The 17,504-nt window shown below is 43.2% G+C and overlaps 1 protein-coding gene and 1 pseudogene across 7 annotated transcripts in view; one reads left to right on the forward strand and one right to left on the reverse strand.

Moving 5' to 3' along the window:
- The window catches only part of SIPA1L3 (signal induced proliferation associated 1 like 3), a 238,350-nt gene that overhangs the window by 193,380 nt on the left and 27,466 nt on the right, over nucleotides 1–17,504 (reverse strand). The gene's annotated exons all lie outside the window — the stretch shown is intronic.
- LOC122234284 lies at nucleotides 3,595–6,022 on the forward strand (annotated as a pseudogene).

Below are 17,504 nucleotides of genomic sequence, written 5' to 3' on the forward strand. Positions count from 1 at the left end.
ATTTCTGGACCAAGGATTAAAACCCAAGAGGAATTCAAAATGAATTATTAGCACTTCCTTTGGGAAAAACAGTGAGCCATGGATCACACAACCGGGAAGTGGGGGGGACTCTGTGTCTAGACCAAATGGTACTAACGGAGTGGGTAGAGAACTAGCCCAGCACACACCCGGGCCATGCAAAATCATGGTTTCAATCACAGCTTGCCACTTCTAACGTGCGTATTTCCCCAAAGTGCCTACCACACACAATGATCAGAAATGCAGCAGGTGCTTCTGAGGGTGGGCAGGAGGCGGCAACGTCCTGCTGTACTGAAGACACAGCTGAAGGCTGGGTCTCTGACATGAACCCTGCAGAGACAGGGCCTGTGACAGAAGGGCTGAAATGGCATTTGATGTCAACTCAACACAGCTGATGACACCAACATCAGAAAACATTCCAAGTGCAACTAAGGACTGGAAAATGCAAGAGCTGGTGGGATGGGCGGCGGCAGGGAGACAGTCTGCTGCCATTTTCCTTCACTCTACATGGCAAAAAGTTATGAAGGAAATTAAATGTTTAAAATATTTAAAAGTATAAGAACTGGCAAAATCATAATCACTGTGAGAACACACTTCTTTTAGGAGAGTAACAGATAAAGCTGGCCAAAAATAAGGCTAGAGAAATTCAAATAACACAAACTAGCAACTTGGTTTTAAAGGTTTATATAAAACTCTTTTACCAGAACGCAGATGAGATTCAGTCTTTATAAAATATCCATTGAATGTTCATAAAAACTGATTCTATGTTAGGAAAAGAAAGAAAAAAAAAAACCTTAAATTCTCCAAAAGAGAATTTCTCCTATCACAATACTCTGACTCTAATGCATTTAAACTATCAAGGAAGAACAATTTTGGGAAAGGATTAACGAGAAATCTAAGAATGGTTCACAACTTCGGCTGCATGTCACAATTACCTGGAGAGTTTAACCTATCCTGAACCCTGGACCTTCCCCCACCGAGTCTTATCTCACTGGTCTGGGAATCTTATTTTTCAAAGTTCCCCAACTCTACCTGATGTTACTCAGGAGTTACTACTGTTTTAGCGATAATAATGGTATTGTGGTTACGTTTTTTAAAAAGAGACCTTCTCCAGGCACCTGGGTGGTTCAGTTGGTTAAGTGTCTGACTTAGGCTCAGGTCATGGTGTCATGGTTCGTGAGTTCGAGCCCTGCATTTGGGCTGTTGTCAGCACAGAGCCTGCTTCGGATCCTCTGTCTCCCCCACTCTGCCCCTCCCATGCTCGTGCGCACACGCGCTCTCTCTCAAAAATAAATAAACATTTAAAAATTTTATAAAAAAGAAAAAGAAAGACCTCCTTTTAGAACTACATGCTGAAATACTGGTGGGTGAAAGGAGATAATGTATATAGTGTGTGCTTTGAAATAACAGGCGGGGCAGCGGGGGGGGGGGGGGGGGGGAAGGTGAATTCAGAATATAAATGAGATAAGACTGGTCATGATTAGATAATATATGTTGCTCTATATCTTGTGTTTGCAACTGTTTGTAAGAAAGAATAAAAAGTAAAATACAAAAACAGTTTTTTTAAATGTTTATTTATTCTGAGAGAGAGAAAGAAAGAGAGAGAGAACCCAAGCAGGAGGGGCAGAGAGAGAGGGAGAGAGAGAATCCCAAGCAAGCTCCATGCTATCAGTGCAGAACCCAACGTGAGGCTCAACCTCACAAACTGTGAGATCATGACCTGAGTCGAAATCAAGAGTCAGATGCTTAACCAACTGAGCCACAGGTGCCCCCCAAAAACAATTTTTAAAGTTCCTCAACAGATCACAAAGTAAAGCCAGGTTTTGCATTTGAAATTTGAAATTTGTAAATACCTCTGGGTATGTCTTAAGATAAACAGAAAATCAAAAGTCAAAACTGCCAACCAGACCTCTGGAATGATGAAATGAGGAGCTCAGAAAATTGTTTCTTCTAAAATCCAAAAATAAAACTGAAGTGTTAAATACAGCCATCTGAGGACTCTAGAAATCAAAGGTGTACAATAACCCGAGAAACATTTATTCAAGGGAAACTGTTGAACTTCCAAGTATGCACAGTGTAGGTATGCAGTATTTAACTTAGCTTGTTTCTATCACATGATCGTCACATGTCCCATCACAGGCTCCCATCACACACTCCAGCAGTGCTAGAGTCGGAGCTATAATTGGACCAAAGCAGAGCAAGCCATGAAAACTTCACTGCTGGGGGGCAGGGGGGTAGGGGTTGACTGACTCCAAGCAGAGCAAGGAAAAGCCCCGCTGAGATTGCTGAAATAGCAGCAATCTCAGTGGCAAACAAATGGGAAAGACCATGATCACGGCTAGACTGTGGTTACAATCTGGTGGGAGCAAGGAGCAGACCTATAGACAGACAGCCAGAATTGAACAGATCCACAGAATAAGACAGCCGTAGTGGGTCTTAGTAAGCTCCCCTGCATCCCTGCTGATCTGAAGAATGCATATACATACAAGGCTGCACACAAGTTCTGGAGAGACTAGAGAGGGCCCTAGCTATCCACATATACCTGGTGCAACATGAGGCTTTAAGAATATGCAGAAAAGACACCACATAGCAAAGCAGAAAGCAATAGCTGGGGCAGATTCATAAATTGCTTGAACTTAAAAATATTCCCCAACCCACACACAGATCCACTGGCCAAGAGTGGAAGCCTTATTTTTTTTTTTTTTTCAGGACAACCTCTGACCAAGCACTAGCTGACCATTAAACCATACTGAACCAAAGGCAACCCCTAGTAACTTATGCTTAAAATTAAGACAAGATTTTTTTTTTTTTAACATTTTTATTTATTTTTGAGACAGGGAGAGACAGAGCATGAACAGGGGAGGGTCAGAGAGAGAGGGAGACACAGACTGAAACAGGCTCCAGGCTCTGAGCTGTCAGCACAGAGCCCGACGCGGGGCTCGAACTCACGGACCGCGAGATCATGACCTGATCCGAAGTCAGACGGTTAACCGACTGAGCCACCCAGGCGCCCCAAGATTTTTTTTTTTTTAAGAAAATAGCAGAAGCATGAGGAGAGAGAGGCAGCAGAGGCCAAAGAATTGGCCCAGGAAAGTGATTTAAAAGCAAAACCTTAAAAAATATATATCAACAACAAAGACCTAGGAAGGACAGGACCTGAATCCAGAGTTGCTAAAATGTATGACCTAAAAAAATTGTGACACACAAAGAAATAGTAAAGTGTGATCCATACACAGGAAGAAGTGGTTAACAGAAATTGTCTTTGAGAGGGCCCAGAAGTTCAACTTAGCAGACACACACTTCAAATAGCTACCATAAACATGTTCACAAAGGAAACCATGTCTAAAAATAATTAAAGGAGAGACAATAAAGAAACAAATTTTTTTTAAAGGGAAATTCTAAAGTTGAAAATGACAATAACTGAAATAAAAAATTCACCTAGAGGGGCTCAACAGCAGATCTGAAATGGCAGGAGGAAGAACCAGTGAGCTTAAAGAGATCAACAGAAATTACCAATATGAAACAAACAATAAAAAAGCAGAAGAAAAATGAATAAAAATAAACACTCTCAGAGTCATGTGGGACACCATCAAGGACACCACCGTGAACATAATGGAAGTCCCAGAAAAGGAAGAGAGGCAAAAGATATATATAAACATAAATGTAACATATACTATATTTAATATATATACAAAAGTAGAAAAAGGAAAAACAGCCTATCATGCACAGGAAGCATCATGCAATCAGCTTATTTCCCACCAAAAACATGGAGGTCAACAGGCAACAGGATAACATATTCTAAACGCTGAAAGAAAAAAATCCTACCAAACAAGAATTCTATATCCAGCAAAGCTATACTTTAAAAAGCAAGGTGAAATAAAGGCATTCCTAGACAGAGAATTAGCTGCTACCAAATTTTGATTTACAAGAAATACGACAGGAAGTCCTTCAGGATGACAATTGACAAGAAGAAATAACACCAGAAGATAAAGATAAATTTAACAGTGGGGCACCTGGGTGGCTCAGTCAGTTGAGTGTCCGACTTCAGCTCAGGTCATGATCTCATGGTTCGTGAGTTTGAGCCCCACATCGGGCTTGCTGCTGTCAGCCTGTCAGCATAGAACCTGCTTTGGATCCTCTGTCCCCCTCTCTCTACCCGTCCCTGGCTTGCACTCTCCCAAATATAAACACTAAGTAAATAAATAATTAAATAAATTTAACAAAAAGTGTTAGGACTTGTACACTGAAAATTATAAAATAAAAATGCTGAGAGAAATGGAAGAAAATCAAAATAAATGGAGAAGCATCCCATGTTCATAGAGTGGGAGATTACTGTTAACATGCGAATTTTCACCGAATTTATATATAGAACAACATGAACACTATCTAATCCAAGTAGGCTTTTATGCAGAAATTAACAAGACAATCCTAAAATTTACAAGAAAAGGCAAGGACCCAAAATAGCCAAAACAGTTTTGATAAGGAACAAAAGTAAGGGTTTATACTTCCCAATTTATCAACAAACTATAAAAAATAGCTACAATAATGAAAACAGTGTGGTACTGGCAATAGGGCAGACTTTTAGATCAATGGGTCAGAACTGAGAGCCCAGAAATACACCCTTAACATTAACAGTCAACTGATTTTCAACAAAAGTGCTTACATAATTCATTGTAGTAATACGGCCTTTTTTCCAACAAATGGTGCTGGGACAATTGGACAGTCACATGCAAACAGATAAACTGAGACCCTTAACGTCACATAATACACAAAAATTGTGTCAAATGGACTACAGTCCTAAAGGTGAGAGGTAAGAGCTAAACATTATAAAACCTCTAGGAAAAAAACAGAAGAAAATCATTGTGATACTGAATTAGGCAAACAGTTCTTAGAAATGTCATCTAAAACAGAATCCATGAAAGAATAAATTGATAAACCAGATTTCACTGCAATTAAATATTTTTGCATTTCCAAAGACATCATTTAGAAAATGAATACTGGGGCACCTGGGTGGCTCAGTTGGTTAAGCTGCCGATTCTTGGTTTCGGTTGGTGGGTTTTGAGCCCTATATCTGGCTCCCCACTAACAGTATGGAGCCTGCTTAGGATTCTCTCTCTCTCTCCCTCTCTCTCTGCCCTTCCCTTGCTCGTGCTCTCTCTCTCTCAAAATGAATGAATGAATGAACGAATGAATGAAAATGAACACATACACCCCGTGTCTCATGGTATAGCCTCCTCCCATGGTCTCCTCTGCAAACGGGCTCCATAGCCTAGCGCCCCTGTCCCCACATGCTGAGGCCTAAGCAGGGGATGAGCGGGGGGTTGCCGCCCAGGTTTCCACCAGCCCACAAGCAACAGAAAGGCAGCCACTCCCTCCAGCGGCTCGTTCACTCGTGGCCACCGACAACTACTACCAGCACCGCCTGGGTTCCACTTCCAGTAACAGCTCCTGCAGAAGTACAGAGTACCCTGGGGAAGCCATCCTACACCACCCAGTCCCCCGAAGGCCCACTCAGGACGCTGGTGGGCAAGCTTCTTTTTCATAAAGTCCACTCTCTGGTTCATGGCCACAGTGTTAGAGTCCCCAGAATACTCGGAATCTCCCCAGGCCTCCAGTGGCATGATCACCTATGGCATGGCCTGGGAAGCCATGAAGAAGCAGCCTGGTGGCCAGCCTGCTGAAGCCAACACCAGGCCCCAGTCCTGGGTGGCCATCACCAGCCACCAGACTTGAGGATATACTACTAAGCTCCTCAGAGCCCCTCCCTGCCCCACCCAGTAGACGAGACAGGTTGCAGCAAGCAGAAGCAGTTGGGTTCTTTCATCAAAGCAGAAAACACCAAAAAGGAAGTTCAGAGAACCCCACACTTTACTATCAAAGCCACACGTGAGCCTTCCCGACAACCTGTAATGTGTGCCTTCCACCAAGTGGAAAATAAACTCCAAGCAGCCAGTAAAAAGCAAAAGAAAAGTCACAGACTAGGAGAAATATTTGCAAATTACATTAGCTGATGAGTGACTATTATCTAGAACATATAAAGAAGTCTTACAACTCAAGAAGAAATAAGCAAAAGATTCAAAGAGCTATTTCATCAAAGAAGATATACATATGGCCAATAAGCACATTTAAGGATGATCAATTAGTCATTAGGGAAATGTGAATCAAAACTGCAGGAAGATACCACTGCACATCCACTAGGATGTAATAACAAGTGTTGGTGAGAACATGAAAAAACTGGAATCCTCAATACATTGCTAGCAATGTAGTCACTTTGCAGTGCACTTTGGTGCAGTCACTTTGGAAAACAATTTGGCAGTTTCTTACAAAGTTAAACAACAAGAGCTACCAAATGACCCAGCAATTCTACTAGGTGGAAATGAAAACATATGTCCACACAAAGACTTATACCTAAATGTTCATCACCACATTACTCATAACAGCCCAACACTGGACATAATCCAAAGATCCATCAACTGGAGAATGGATAAACAAAATGTGGCATACCCATATAATAGAATATTAGTCAGCAAAAAAAAAAGTAAACTACTGATACATGCTGAGACATGCAACATCTCAAAAACATTATGCTAAGTAACAGAAGCCAGATGCAAAAAGTCATACCTCAATAAAGATGTTTAAAAATTGCAAATCACACGGGGCACCTAGGTGGCTCAGTTGGTTAAGCATCCGACTTCGGCTCAGGTCATGATCTCACAGTGAGTTTGAGCCCCACATCGGGCTCTGTGCTGACAGCTCAGAGCCTAAAGCCTGTTTCGAAATCTGTGTGTCCCCCCCTCTCTCTCTGCCCCTACCCTACTCTCCCTCTTTCTCTCTCTCTCAAAAGTAAATAAACATTAAAGAAAACCTGCAAGTTATTTAGGGGTGCCTGGCTGGCTCAGTCAGTAGAACACAAAAATTCTTGAGATCTTAGGGTCGTGAGTTCAAGCCCCACATTGGGTGTAGAATTTAAAAAGTTCGGGGGTGCCTGGGTGGCTCAGTCAGTTAAGTGTCCGACTTCAGCTCGGGTCCTGATCTCATGGTTTGTGGGTGCGAGCCCTGCGTCGGGCTCTGTGCTGACAGCTCAGAGCCTAGAGCTGGCTTCAGATTCTGTGTCTCCCGCTCTCTTTGCCCCTCCCCTGCTCACGCTTTGTCTCTCTCTCTCTCCTTCAAAAATAAGCATTAAAAAAAATTTTTTTTTAAGTTTGAAAAAGTTAAAAAAATTTGCAAATCATTTAGAAATGAATGACTCATGAGAAATGACGTCAAAACCTGTAGGGTATGTGGAAAGAGTAAATAGAGTGTAATTGAGAAGAAGTAAAAGACAAGTGGCTAAGTAATTTTAAATTAACTCTACGTAGGCTATTTCAGGGCCACCTAACAAAGCAATATTGATGACAACAATAGTAACAACCTACTTTTTTTCCCCCAGACAAATGTATTTTTATTTATTAATTTAATTTTTCAGTTCTGGTATAAAATACAGTATTAGTTCCAGGTGTACAATATAGTGATTCAACAAGATACATTACATTACTCAGTGCTCATCATGATAAGTGTACTCTTAATCCTCTTTACCTATTTCACCCATCCTCCCACCCATATCTCCTCTGGAAACCATCATTTTGTTCTCTATAGTTAAGAGTCTGCTTTTTTGTTTGTCTTTTTTTTCTTTGTTCATTTGTTTTGTTTCTTAAATTCCACCTGAGTGAAATCATATGGTATTTGTCTTTCTCTAACTTATTTCACTTAGCAGTATAATCTCTAGATCCATCCATATTATTGCAGATGACAAGATTTCATTCTTTTTTATGACTAATATTCCATTGTGTGTATACATTTAAAAAAAAATTTTAAAAGTTTTTTATTTTGATGTAGTCTCAATATATACACACACAATGGATATGTATACATACATATATACGTACGTATACATACGTACGTACATACATATATACATACATATACATATGTATACACAGACATTAAATCTGCAGATTGCTTTGGGCAGTGTGGACATTTTAACAATATTTATTCTCCCGATCCATGAGCATGGAGTACCTTTCCATTTGTTTGTGTCATCTTCAATATCTTTCATCAATGTTTTATAGTTTTTAGCATTCGGGTCTTTCACTTCCTTGATTAAGCCTATTCCTAGGTATTTTATTATTTGTGAACAACCCACTTTTGATTGTGTCCAGCACAGGCTCTGGACTGATCCCTTCCATGCATGAACATCAAATCACCACATCCCCTGGAGTTTGCTACTATAACTACTCTTATTAACAGGGCAAGTAGGGGATCTGATATTGGAACCTAGGCCAGCACCTTAGTCACCAAGCTCATCCACCCGCCCCACTGCAATCTGCAAGCTATAAGTAGTAATCATTTATTCTCCTGCCATAATCAACCATAACAAACTAGCACTTACATTTCCTGCTTTTATTGTGGCTTAATGATAACAGCTTCATACAATTTACCTTATTTAAACTTCAGGGCAATTGTAGTAGATGACCGTATTCTTTAATTTTTTTTTAATTTTTTTTTAAGAGTTTATTTATTTTGAGAGACAGAGAGAGCAGAGGAGGAACAGAAACAGAGACAGAGAGAATCCCAGGCAGGTTCCATGCTGTCAGCACGGAGCCTGATATGGGGCTCGAACTCATGAACCGTGAGATCATGACCTGAGCCAAAACCAAGAAGAAGATGCTTAACTGACTGAGCCACCCAGGCACCCTAGATGATAGTATTCTAACAATTATTTCTCTTTCACTTTTCAGGCACAGAGCAGAACTGCATTTCCTTGCCATCCTCAAGTTGGAAGTGGCTATAAGATTTGCCTTAGCCAATGAAATATGAAGAGAAGCAATGGTGGTCAGTTCCATGTGGGATCACTTGAGAGCTGATGTACAAACCCCTGTATTTCCCTTATTGCATAAGTAAACCTGTTCCAGATGGTGGTACCTGGGTCCCCAAATGAAGACGATGTAGAGCAGAGTACCACCAAACCATGAAGAATATGTGGTATTAATGAGACTCAATGAGAAGTCTTTTAAGCCACTGAGATATGAGGGTTATTTGTTACAGCAGCAGAACCTAAGCCATCCTTACCAATTCAATACCCTTTGAGTTAATCCTCTTTTTACTAGGAAATTAACTGAGGCTCAGATAAATTAAATGATATGATCAAGGACACACAGTGGAAAGGTAGCAGAGGCAGGATTAGAATTTAGGTCTGATTCCAGGGCTCTTAAAAGTTGTCACTTCTGGGGCGCCTGGGTGGCTCAGTTGGCTAAGCGTCCGACTTCAGCTCAGGTCACGATCTCACGGTCCGTGAGTTCGAGCCCCGCGTCGGGCTCTGGGCTGATGGCTCGGAGCCTGGAGCCTGCTTCCGATTCTGTGTCTCCCTCTCTCTCTGCCCCTCCCCCGTTCATGCTCTGTCTGTCTCAAAAATAAATAAACGTTAAAAAAAAAAAATTAAAAAAAAAAAGTTGTCACTTCAACCACTGTCCTGTACTTCCTCCTATTTCACTCACCACTTAATTCACTCAACAGCAATATTTATTGAGGGCTTATGACGGGTGCTGCAAAGAATGTCTTCCAGGTTGACATTTTTTCCCCAGTAAAATATCTTTTTGGTTTTTAATATTCAAACTTCATGGAATGTACATAATTACGTGTTTTCATCTAATTTTTATATGGGAAAATTGTATGCTCTCAAGGTAACATTTTTAACAAATGATGAGTAGGAAGTCTCAAGACTACATTTTAAATACAATCAATAGAAGGTCAGAACCATGTGTGGACATGAAAAGGTTGGCTGAGGTCAACAGAGATGCAAGTTTGAGATGCTGTTGACCAGAGGGGAATGGCGGGGTGAAGGCTGTGAAAGCTGTTTTTTAGCCAGCATATTAACTGTTTAGTATTCAAGGAGTGATTTTTTTTTTTTTTTAGCATTTTACATCTTAACATATTAGTTTGTTACTTATGTCTAGGAGATAGGCTGGCCTATCTCCACTGGGCCAATAGGATAAAAGGAGTGAGTTTCCAGGGTTTCTGGAGACAGGTGCCCAGCTTCTTACTCCTTTAGACACTGTCTTGTCTGCTGAGGATGCCCAACACTGCCAGAGTGCAGGGGATCAGGCTAGGGTTGCACACAGGAAGAAGTCTCCAGAACCAAGGAAATGAGATAAACTGGGTCTGAGATGATGGTGATGGTAGTGAACCAATCAACCATCTATAACCCATCTACCTTTGGACTTCCTCCCATGAGATCAGAAACAGCCAGATTCTTTGGGGTGACATTGTTCAAGCTTGAATGTGTTTATCCCCAGGGGTTTAATGCAGACTTTTAATGGACCCAAGGGCACAAATGTTTTTTAAGGGAAGCAATGTTCAGATCCTCAATGGCCCCAAGTTCTCCTTCCCAAAACTGATCTGACTGCAAACCAGCCTGCCTTCTCGGTTGTCCATCCCCCTACACTACACCTGCCCACCTCATCCTAAGGAGCACTGCTTAGGGCGTGTGTAAGCCTCTAGGACACCAAACAACACAAAACATGAAAATACTGGTTTGGAGGAAGTAGTCTTTAATGAATAAGAAAGCTCCTTAAACCCCCAGGCTTGCCTGTCCTTCACTGACTTACACATCTTTCTGTTAAATATGAATCTTGGCTTTAAAAACAGGATATTCTGGCCTGTGCTGGGATTCCCTAAATTCAGAATACTCAAAGCAGTATATATAGGTTAGTGGCCCTGGTTCGTTTAAAGGGAATGTTTTGCAGGACCATCAAAATTTTGATTCCCCTAGAAAAAAATTCCCAGGGGAAAATGTATGTGATTTTTCTTTCAGATTCTGTGTGCTTTACACAATAAGGTAGTGAAAAACCTACTTTATCTAACCATATTATAAAATATTTCAATTACAGTCAATCTCCATCTTATCTCACCTTACAAAATATGTACTACATTATTTCTCCCACAAATAATATTTTACAGTTACAACTATTTTAGATGTTAGCTTTATAATGCACAAGGAGGGGCGCCTGGGTGGCGCAGTCGGTTAAGCGTCCGACTTCAGCCAGGTCACGATCTCGCGGTCCGTGAGTTCGAGCCCCGCGTCAGGCTCTGGGCTGATGGCTCAGAGCCTGGAGCCTGTTTCCGATTCTGTGTCTCCCTCTCTCTCTGACCCTCCCCCGTTCATGCTCTGTCTCTCTCTGTCCCAAAAATAAAAAATAAAAAAAAAAATAAAAAAAATAAAAAAATATATATATATAATGCACAAGGAGATATAGTTTATCAAAATTCTTTTGAGGGAACACAAAAATATTTGAAGATGCTCAGTTCAAATTGGAATAATCCTGGCCAGCCCAGCCCTAATTCCTGGTGGCTGAGCTACAGGAACTCAGCATGGGGTACAAATCCTGGGGGGGGAAAGACTCCAGACAATGGCAAAGTCACACGTGCCTGGGGTTAGAGCCAAACAGGACAGTCAGTCAAGCTCTACACCCTCTTCCTCTCAGCTCTCGGGGGCCTCAAAAGCAAAGCTGCTACAAGACAGTATTTGAAAAGGGATTTTCTGGCCCAATGGGTCAACTCAAAAGATTCCCTTTCACCCAAGTAAAAGGGCTGTGGCCCTTCCTTCACCTCCAAGTAAGTATGGGCACACACACACACACACACACACGTACGTGAGGGAAGTATTCACCATAAATTACTCGGGATTGAGTCAGTAATTACCCTCTTAAATAGTTTCCACTATTAGCAAAACCCTTCTTCAAGAGATGACTTTGTTCTGAATCTGAAGCAACATTTCAGCATGCACTATATCCAGCTTTTTCTAAGTTAGCAGAGGGGCTACTACACACAGGTAAAAACCATTATGCTAATAAAGGTCCCATATCTAACCAAATTCCCTTAAAGCACGATATAGTGTGCAAGACCGGGTAACAGGCAGGAAAGGACTGTTGTCCAGAGATTTAACTCATACTACTTTCATTCATTTGAGAAAGACCCTGGGTCCCCTCTGTGGGTAAGGCCCTAGGCTGAGCATGATCCCTGCACTGTATCAGAGTGGTTCTCAAACTCTGAGGTACGTCTAGTCACCCAAGACGTTGCTCAGAACTCAGATATTCCCAAGCCCCAGATCAGAACCACCAGCAGCGTGGAACAGAGCCTCTATATTTTTAACACATTCCCCAGGCCAAGTCTGTTGCTCCCTTAAGTCTCAGGACCACCACAGAGAAAAGTCTAGCAAAGTGGTTCACAAACATCTGAATCATACAAACCATTTATGGAGAATTTTAAAGTACAGATTCTAGAGCCCACAAGAATTACCAAATCACTTAAAGGACTCTTGGTTGCAAGTGGCAGAGACCCAACTCAAACTGGCTCAAGAAGAAAATAAAAAGCAATTTTCTGCTTCACATTACTGAAAAGTTCAGGGGTCATTCCAATTTCCAGTTACCCAAAGAATTTATCAAGAACCAATCACTTCCAGTGTTCTTTCCATCTGACCCTTTGGGCAAGGATGGCTCCCAGCAACATTAGGCTTATGCTCCACAACTCAGCACCCCAGTAGAAAGAAAGCACCTCTTTCCTGGCAGCTCTCGCCAAAGACATGTATAAATTCTGAGCAGACTGATGTGACTCATGAGCCCTTTCCTGAGCCAGTCACTGGGGCAGAGAGGAAGAGAACAGTCTGAATGGCCCAGGACTGCTCCCGTTCCACATCCAAACCACATGGACCAGAATGCTCCGCAAGGCGGAAGAAGGTGGGGGAGGCGCTTTTTAAGTTGTTTTTATACTCCTGTTTCTAAAAGTTCTCTCCAGAAATTGAAAAATACAAATATAAAGAAAAAAATGAAAACAATCTATAAACATTCTACACACTAAAGTTTTCAGAATCTTTATTTAGTTTTTAATGTTTACTTATTTTTGTGAGAGAGAGAGAGAGAGAGAGCGAGCATGAGAAGGGGAGGGACAGAGAGAGAAGGAGACAAAGAATCGGAAGAAGACTCCAGGCTCTGAGCTGTCAGCACAGAGCCCAACGCGGGTCTCGAACTCATGAGCTGTGAGATCATGACCTGAGCCGAAGTCAGATGCATAACCGACTGAGCCACCCAGGTGCCCCAGAATCTTTAAACTCAAATTGTGAATGTAAGTACTGATTTGTTGAGCAGAAACCTATTCCGTACAACAGAGCATTTCGTTAGGGCTGCCTTTATGACAATACCCCCAAACTGAAAAAAGATAAATATCTTAGCCATTTTTATGATTGTTCAGCTAATAGTGGTTTGCCTCCCTTTTTCCCTGAATTTGTTCTTGTTTTTAACCCCTACAGAAATCAGTGGGTGTCTACTAAGAACAATGATATTCTCTCAATTACAGTGTAATTACTGAAATTAGAAAGTGCTGGTGCTATAATCCTGCTAGCTAATGTACAGTTATCTATTGCATAACTTATAATTTATAACTTCTAAGATAGTTAGTTACCCCCATTTCATTTTCAAGGGCAGGGCTTTTGATTCATTGCCACCCCCATCCCCCTCCCCCTCCCGAGAAAGTAGTATCATACATACAGCTGGGCTCAGTGAATGAATGAACTGGATGGTGGGGGAGCAAATCCTCAAAAGGAAAACCACAAAACAATCATGAATGGTTGTTGGGCCAAACCAGCAGATGATATCCACTACACCTGCCCCAACAGATGCTCCAGGAATAAAGCCAGAGAATCCCAACTGTTGGGAAGAGTCCCTAGGTGATGCCAATTCCCAGCCAGGTTTCAGAGTGCCACTGTCCAGGGAACAGGTATGATCAGACACAAACACGACACTTCTTGAGCTGTTTTTCAGATGTCTTTGACAAGACAAGAAACCTGATGAAGGTGTTTCTGTGCTTCCACTCAGCACAGCCTGCTGGGGGCCTGGGGCTGGGTGGGTCAGACCTGGGTTTGCTCTTACAGAGCTCAGCCTAAGAGGTGAAGGACGTGCTTACAGGGAGCATTGTGCTGCCATGCCACATAGAGAAGGGCCCTGCACGAGCCATTGTGAAGGAGGTGAGGCAGGTCCAAACATCACCCCTGCCATCAGTTCACACTCATGGGGTGAGACCTGCAGCCAGGGCTGCACTGCGCCCAGACACCTGGGATCGCTGGCATTTTCACGAGAACCCCAAACCTTAGACAACACACATCCATGCAGTGAACAAGTCCTGTCAGCTTGTGATTCTCCCTACGAGGCAGAGAGAAGCTACTCACTTGGCCGAGATCACAGAGCTAGTTGGGGTGGAGCTGGGATCAATTCCAGACTCTGTTCCCAAGTCCTAGCTTGAACTACAGAGCACTATCCAACTCATGGAGGAAAAATAAGGACGATGATAAATAATATTTCTTGAGTGCTTATTATGGCTCAAACTACTTTCTTTTTTAATTTTTTTTGAAGTTTATTTATTTTGAAAAAGAGAGTGGGGGGGGAGGGAGGGAGGGAGGGAGAGAGGGAGAGATAGAGAGAGAGAGAGAGAGAGAGAGAGAGAGAGAGAATCCCCAGCAGGTTCCACACTGTCAGCACAGAGCCCCATGCGGGGCTTGAACCCACAAAGCTGTGAAATGATCCAAGCCGAAATCAAGAGTCAGACGCTCAATCAACAGCCAACCGGGTGCCCCAAACTAAATTCTTTACGTAAACTTATTTAATGCTCTGAATGGCCCCTTGAGGTAGAAACATTTACCATCCACATTTTACAGGTGAGGAAACTGACACCCAGAGAGGTGAAGTGATAAACCAAGGTCACACAGCTAGCAAGCAGCTGAACTTTGAATCCAGGCCTTCTGGCCCCGGTTCTTCACCACAAGGTGATAATGCTTCATATGTAAGAACAGGAATGATGCCCCAGGCCAGGTGGGCAAAGAAAGTCTTCATTTTATGAGAAGTGTGTGTGTCATGCTTATTGCCTTGCCAGAGCTCACTGGAGGAGAGATAGCCAACACACCAAAGCTGGATCAGACCCCTGTTCCAGGATGGAAACAGCCAGTCAAGTCTTCAACTGTGGCTGGGACCTGGACACCCCATTAAGGAAGGAGCCTGGGGACACCCTGATGCCTGGAGAAGCCTAGAAAGGGAAGGAACCAAATAGAATGTAGAGGCAGAGGTGGGAAATGGAGAGGGGAGACTGGCTGGGCCCCAGGTCTGCTGATCACAACACCAGCAGACAATGCCTGTCCCAAGCTCCAGGATGCATCTCAGAATTCTAGGCTTGGATGGATCGGACATGGGCTCCTGTATTTTCAACCCAAAGAACCCAGGCCAAGAACTTCCTACCTGGCTCCCTCTCTAAGCTCATCTTCTGCCATTCTCACCTTCCCTTCCCTCATAGCCCTCTGGCCACAGGGCCTCCTTGTACTTCTTAGAATGCACTCTGTAAGCTCCTGCCTCAGGGCCTTTGTGTTTACTATGCTGTCTGGAATGTTCTTTCCCAGATGTTTCCATGGCTGGCTCCTCATATCCAGGTCTTGATTAAAGTCATCTCTTCAGAGGTCTGCCCTGATCACCTCTGCTAAAATAGTAGCTTGTGCCACTCTCCAGCCTTCCCCCTGGTCGGTTTTCTTCACAGCACATCTCCCTACCTAACATCACATTATTTATGTTTGTTTAGAGTCCAGTTCCCCTCGAGAATGTCAGGGCCAGAAGTGTGGGGACTGTGTCTATCCTGGGCCCCGCTGTGGCCCTAGCATTTGTGTGCCATCTCGTAGGTGTTCAGGAAATACCTAAGTGATGATATCTGCCTGCACACACTTTTGTACATCTCCTGGAACCTTTATCCCCGCCCTCAGGAACACAGAAAAGGGGACAAGGAAAGAAACAATGACTAACCTTTGTTTGAGTGGTTACTATGTGCCAACCACAGTTCCAAGCACTTTGCAGGGATCATTTATTCCTCACAAGAACCTAGGGTAGGAGCCATTATTACTCCAGAAGAGGAAGCTGAGGTTCATCTTAATCACAGAGTGGTTAAGTTACTTGCCCAAGGACACCCAGCCAAGAAAAGGCAAAGCTGCAAAGCTTAGCAGTCTGATGTCAGGCCTCACGACACACAGGTGGGCAACCAGTTCTACTGATCCAGCAACAGAGCTCCAGATCTTTTTGCTGAGCTCCCCACAGCCCCACTGGTAGACCTCTGTCTTTTTCTTTTCTTTCTTTTTTTCTTCATCTCAATCAAGGTCCCAGAATGTTGTCCACTGCTGCATGTACTCAAGTTGTCACCCTTGACGTCGGCTTTTTCCCTGGTTGGGCCCAGCCATGGGGGACAGATGAGTCCTTCACTGACATGGCCACACACTGGCCACCGTGGACTTCTTAGGAACTCAGAAAAATTCTGGGCCCTGCCTAACTGGGCCCCCATCAAGGGCGGTCCTGCAGGATAAAACATCTGAGGCACCCACACCTGCCTGTGACCTCCACTGGCATTTATCATCATCGTGGAAGCCCCGGCTGGGCAGTGAGGCAGGGGGCAGGCCTAACACTGCCATCAGTCAGCTGCAGCAGAGGGGCCATCAAGACGACAATCACTCATGGACAAAAGGAAAGTTTGCCAAGGAACTGCAGGAAAAGCCGCTGAAAATACATTAGCAATAAGGCAGCCAGTTATTGACTAAATCCACTCTATTCCAAACCAGACTCTGCCTCATCCAAGTTGCTAGACAGTAAGCAAGGTCACACCTCTGTGCTTCAGTTTCATCGCTGTGAAGTGGGTATTACCAACCTGCTTCACTGAGTTATGGCAGGGGCTGAAGGTGAACAATAAAAACACTCAGACCAGGACCACGCTTGTACTAAGCTTTTCAAGTCAGTGGGAAAGGACAGATGATTCAATCAATACTGCAAGAGATAATTGATTAACTATTGGCAGGGTGTAGGTTTAAGATCTTTATCCCACCTAACACCAGAAAAAAAAAAAAAAATTCCAGATGTTGGATGTGAACAATGAAGCTATACACGTGATTCTTTGTCTTCTTCTTTTTTGAGAGAGAGAGAGTGCAGTGGGGGAGAAGTGGGGAGGGGGGGAGAGAGGGGGAGAGAGAGAGAGAGAGAGAGAGGGAGGGAGGGGGAGGGGGAGAGAGAGAGAGAGAGGGAGGGAGGGGGAGGGGGAGAGAGAGAGAGAGAGAGAGAGGGAGGGAGGGGGAGAGAGAGAGAGAGAGGGAGGGAGGGGGGGGAGAGAGAGAGAGAGAGAGAGAGAGAGAGAGAGAGAGAGAGAGAGAGAATCCTAAGCAAGCTCCACGCTCAACCACAGAGCCAGACATGGGGCTTGATCTCATGACCCTGAGATCATGACCTGAACCGAAATCAAGATTTGGACGCCTAAGCAACTGAGCCACCTAAGCGCCCCTATACATGTGATTTTTGATCTTAGGGTTTTGAATTTAAGCCCCATGGTGAGTGTAGAGATTACTTAAAATCTTAAAAAAAAAAGAAAAAAGAAAAAGAAAGAAAGAA

This window comes from Panthera tigris, chromosome E2 (genome assembly GCF_018350195.1).
Source record: "Panthera tigris isolate Pti1 chromosome E2, P.tigris_Pti1_mat1.1, whole genome shotgun sequence".
Classification (NCBI taxonomy): Eukaryota; Metazoa; Chordata; class Mammalia; order Carnivora; family Felidae; genus Panthera; species Panthera tigris.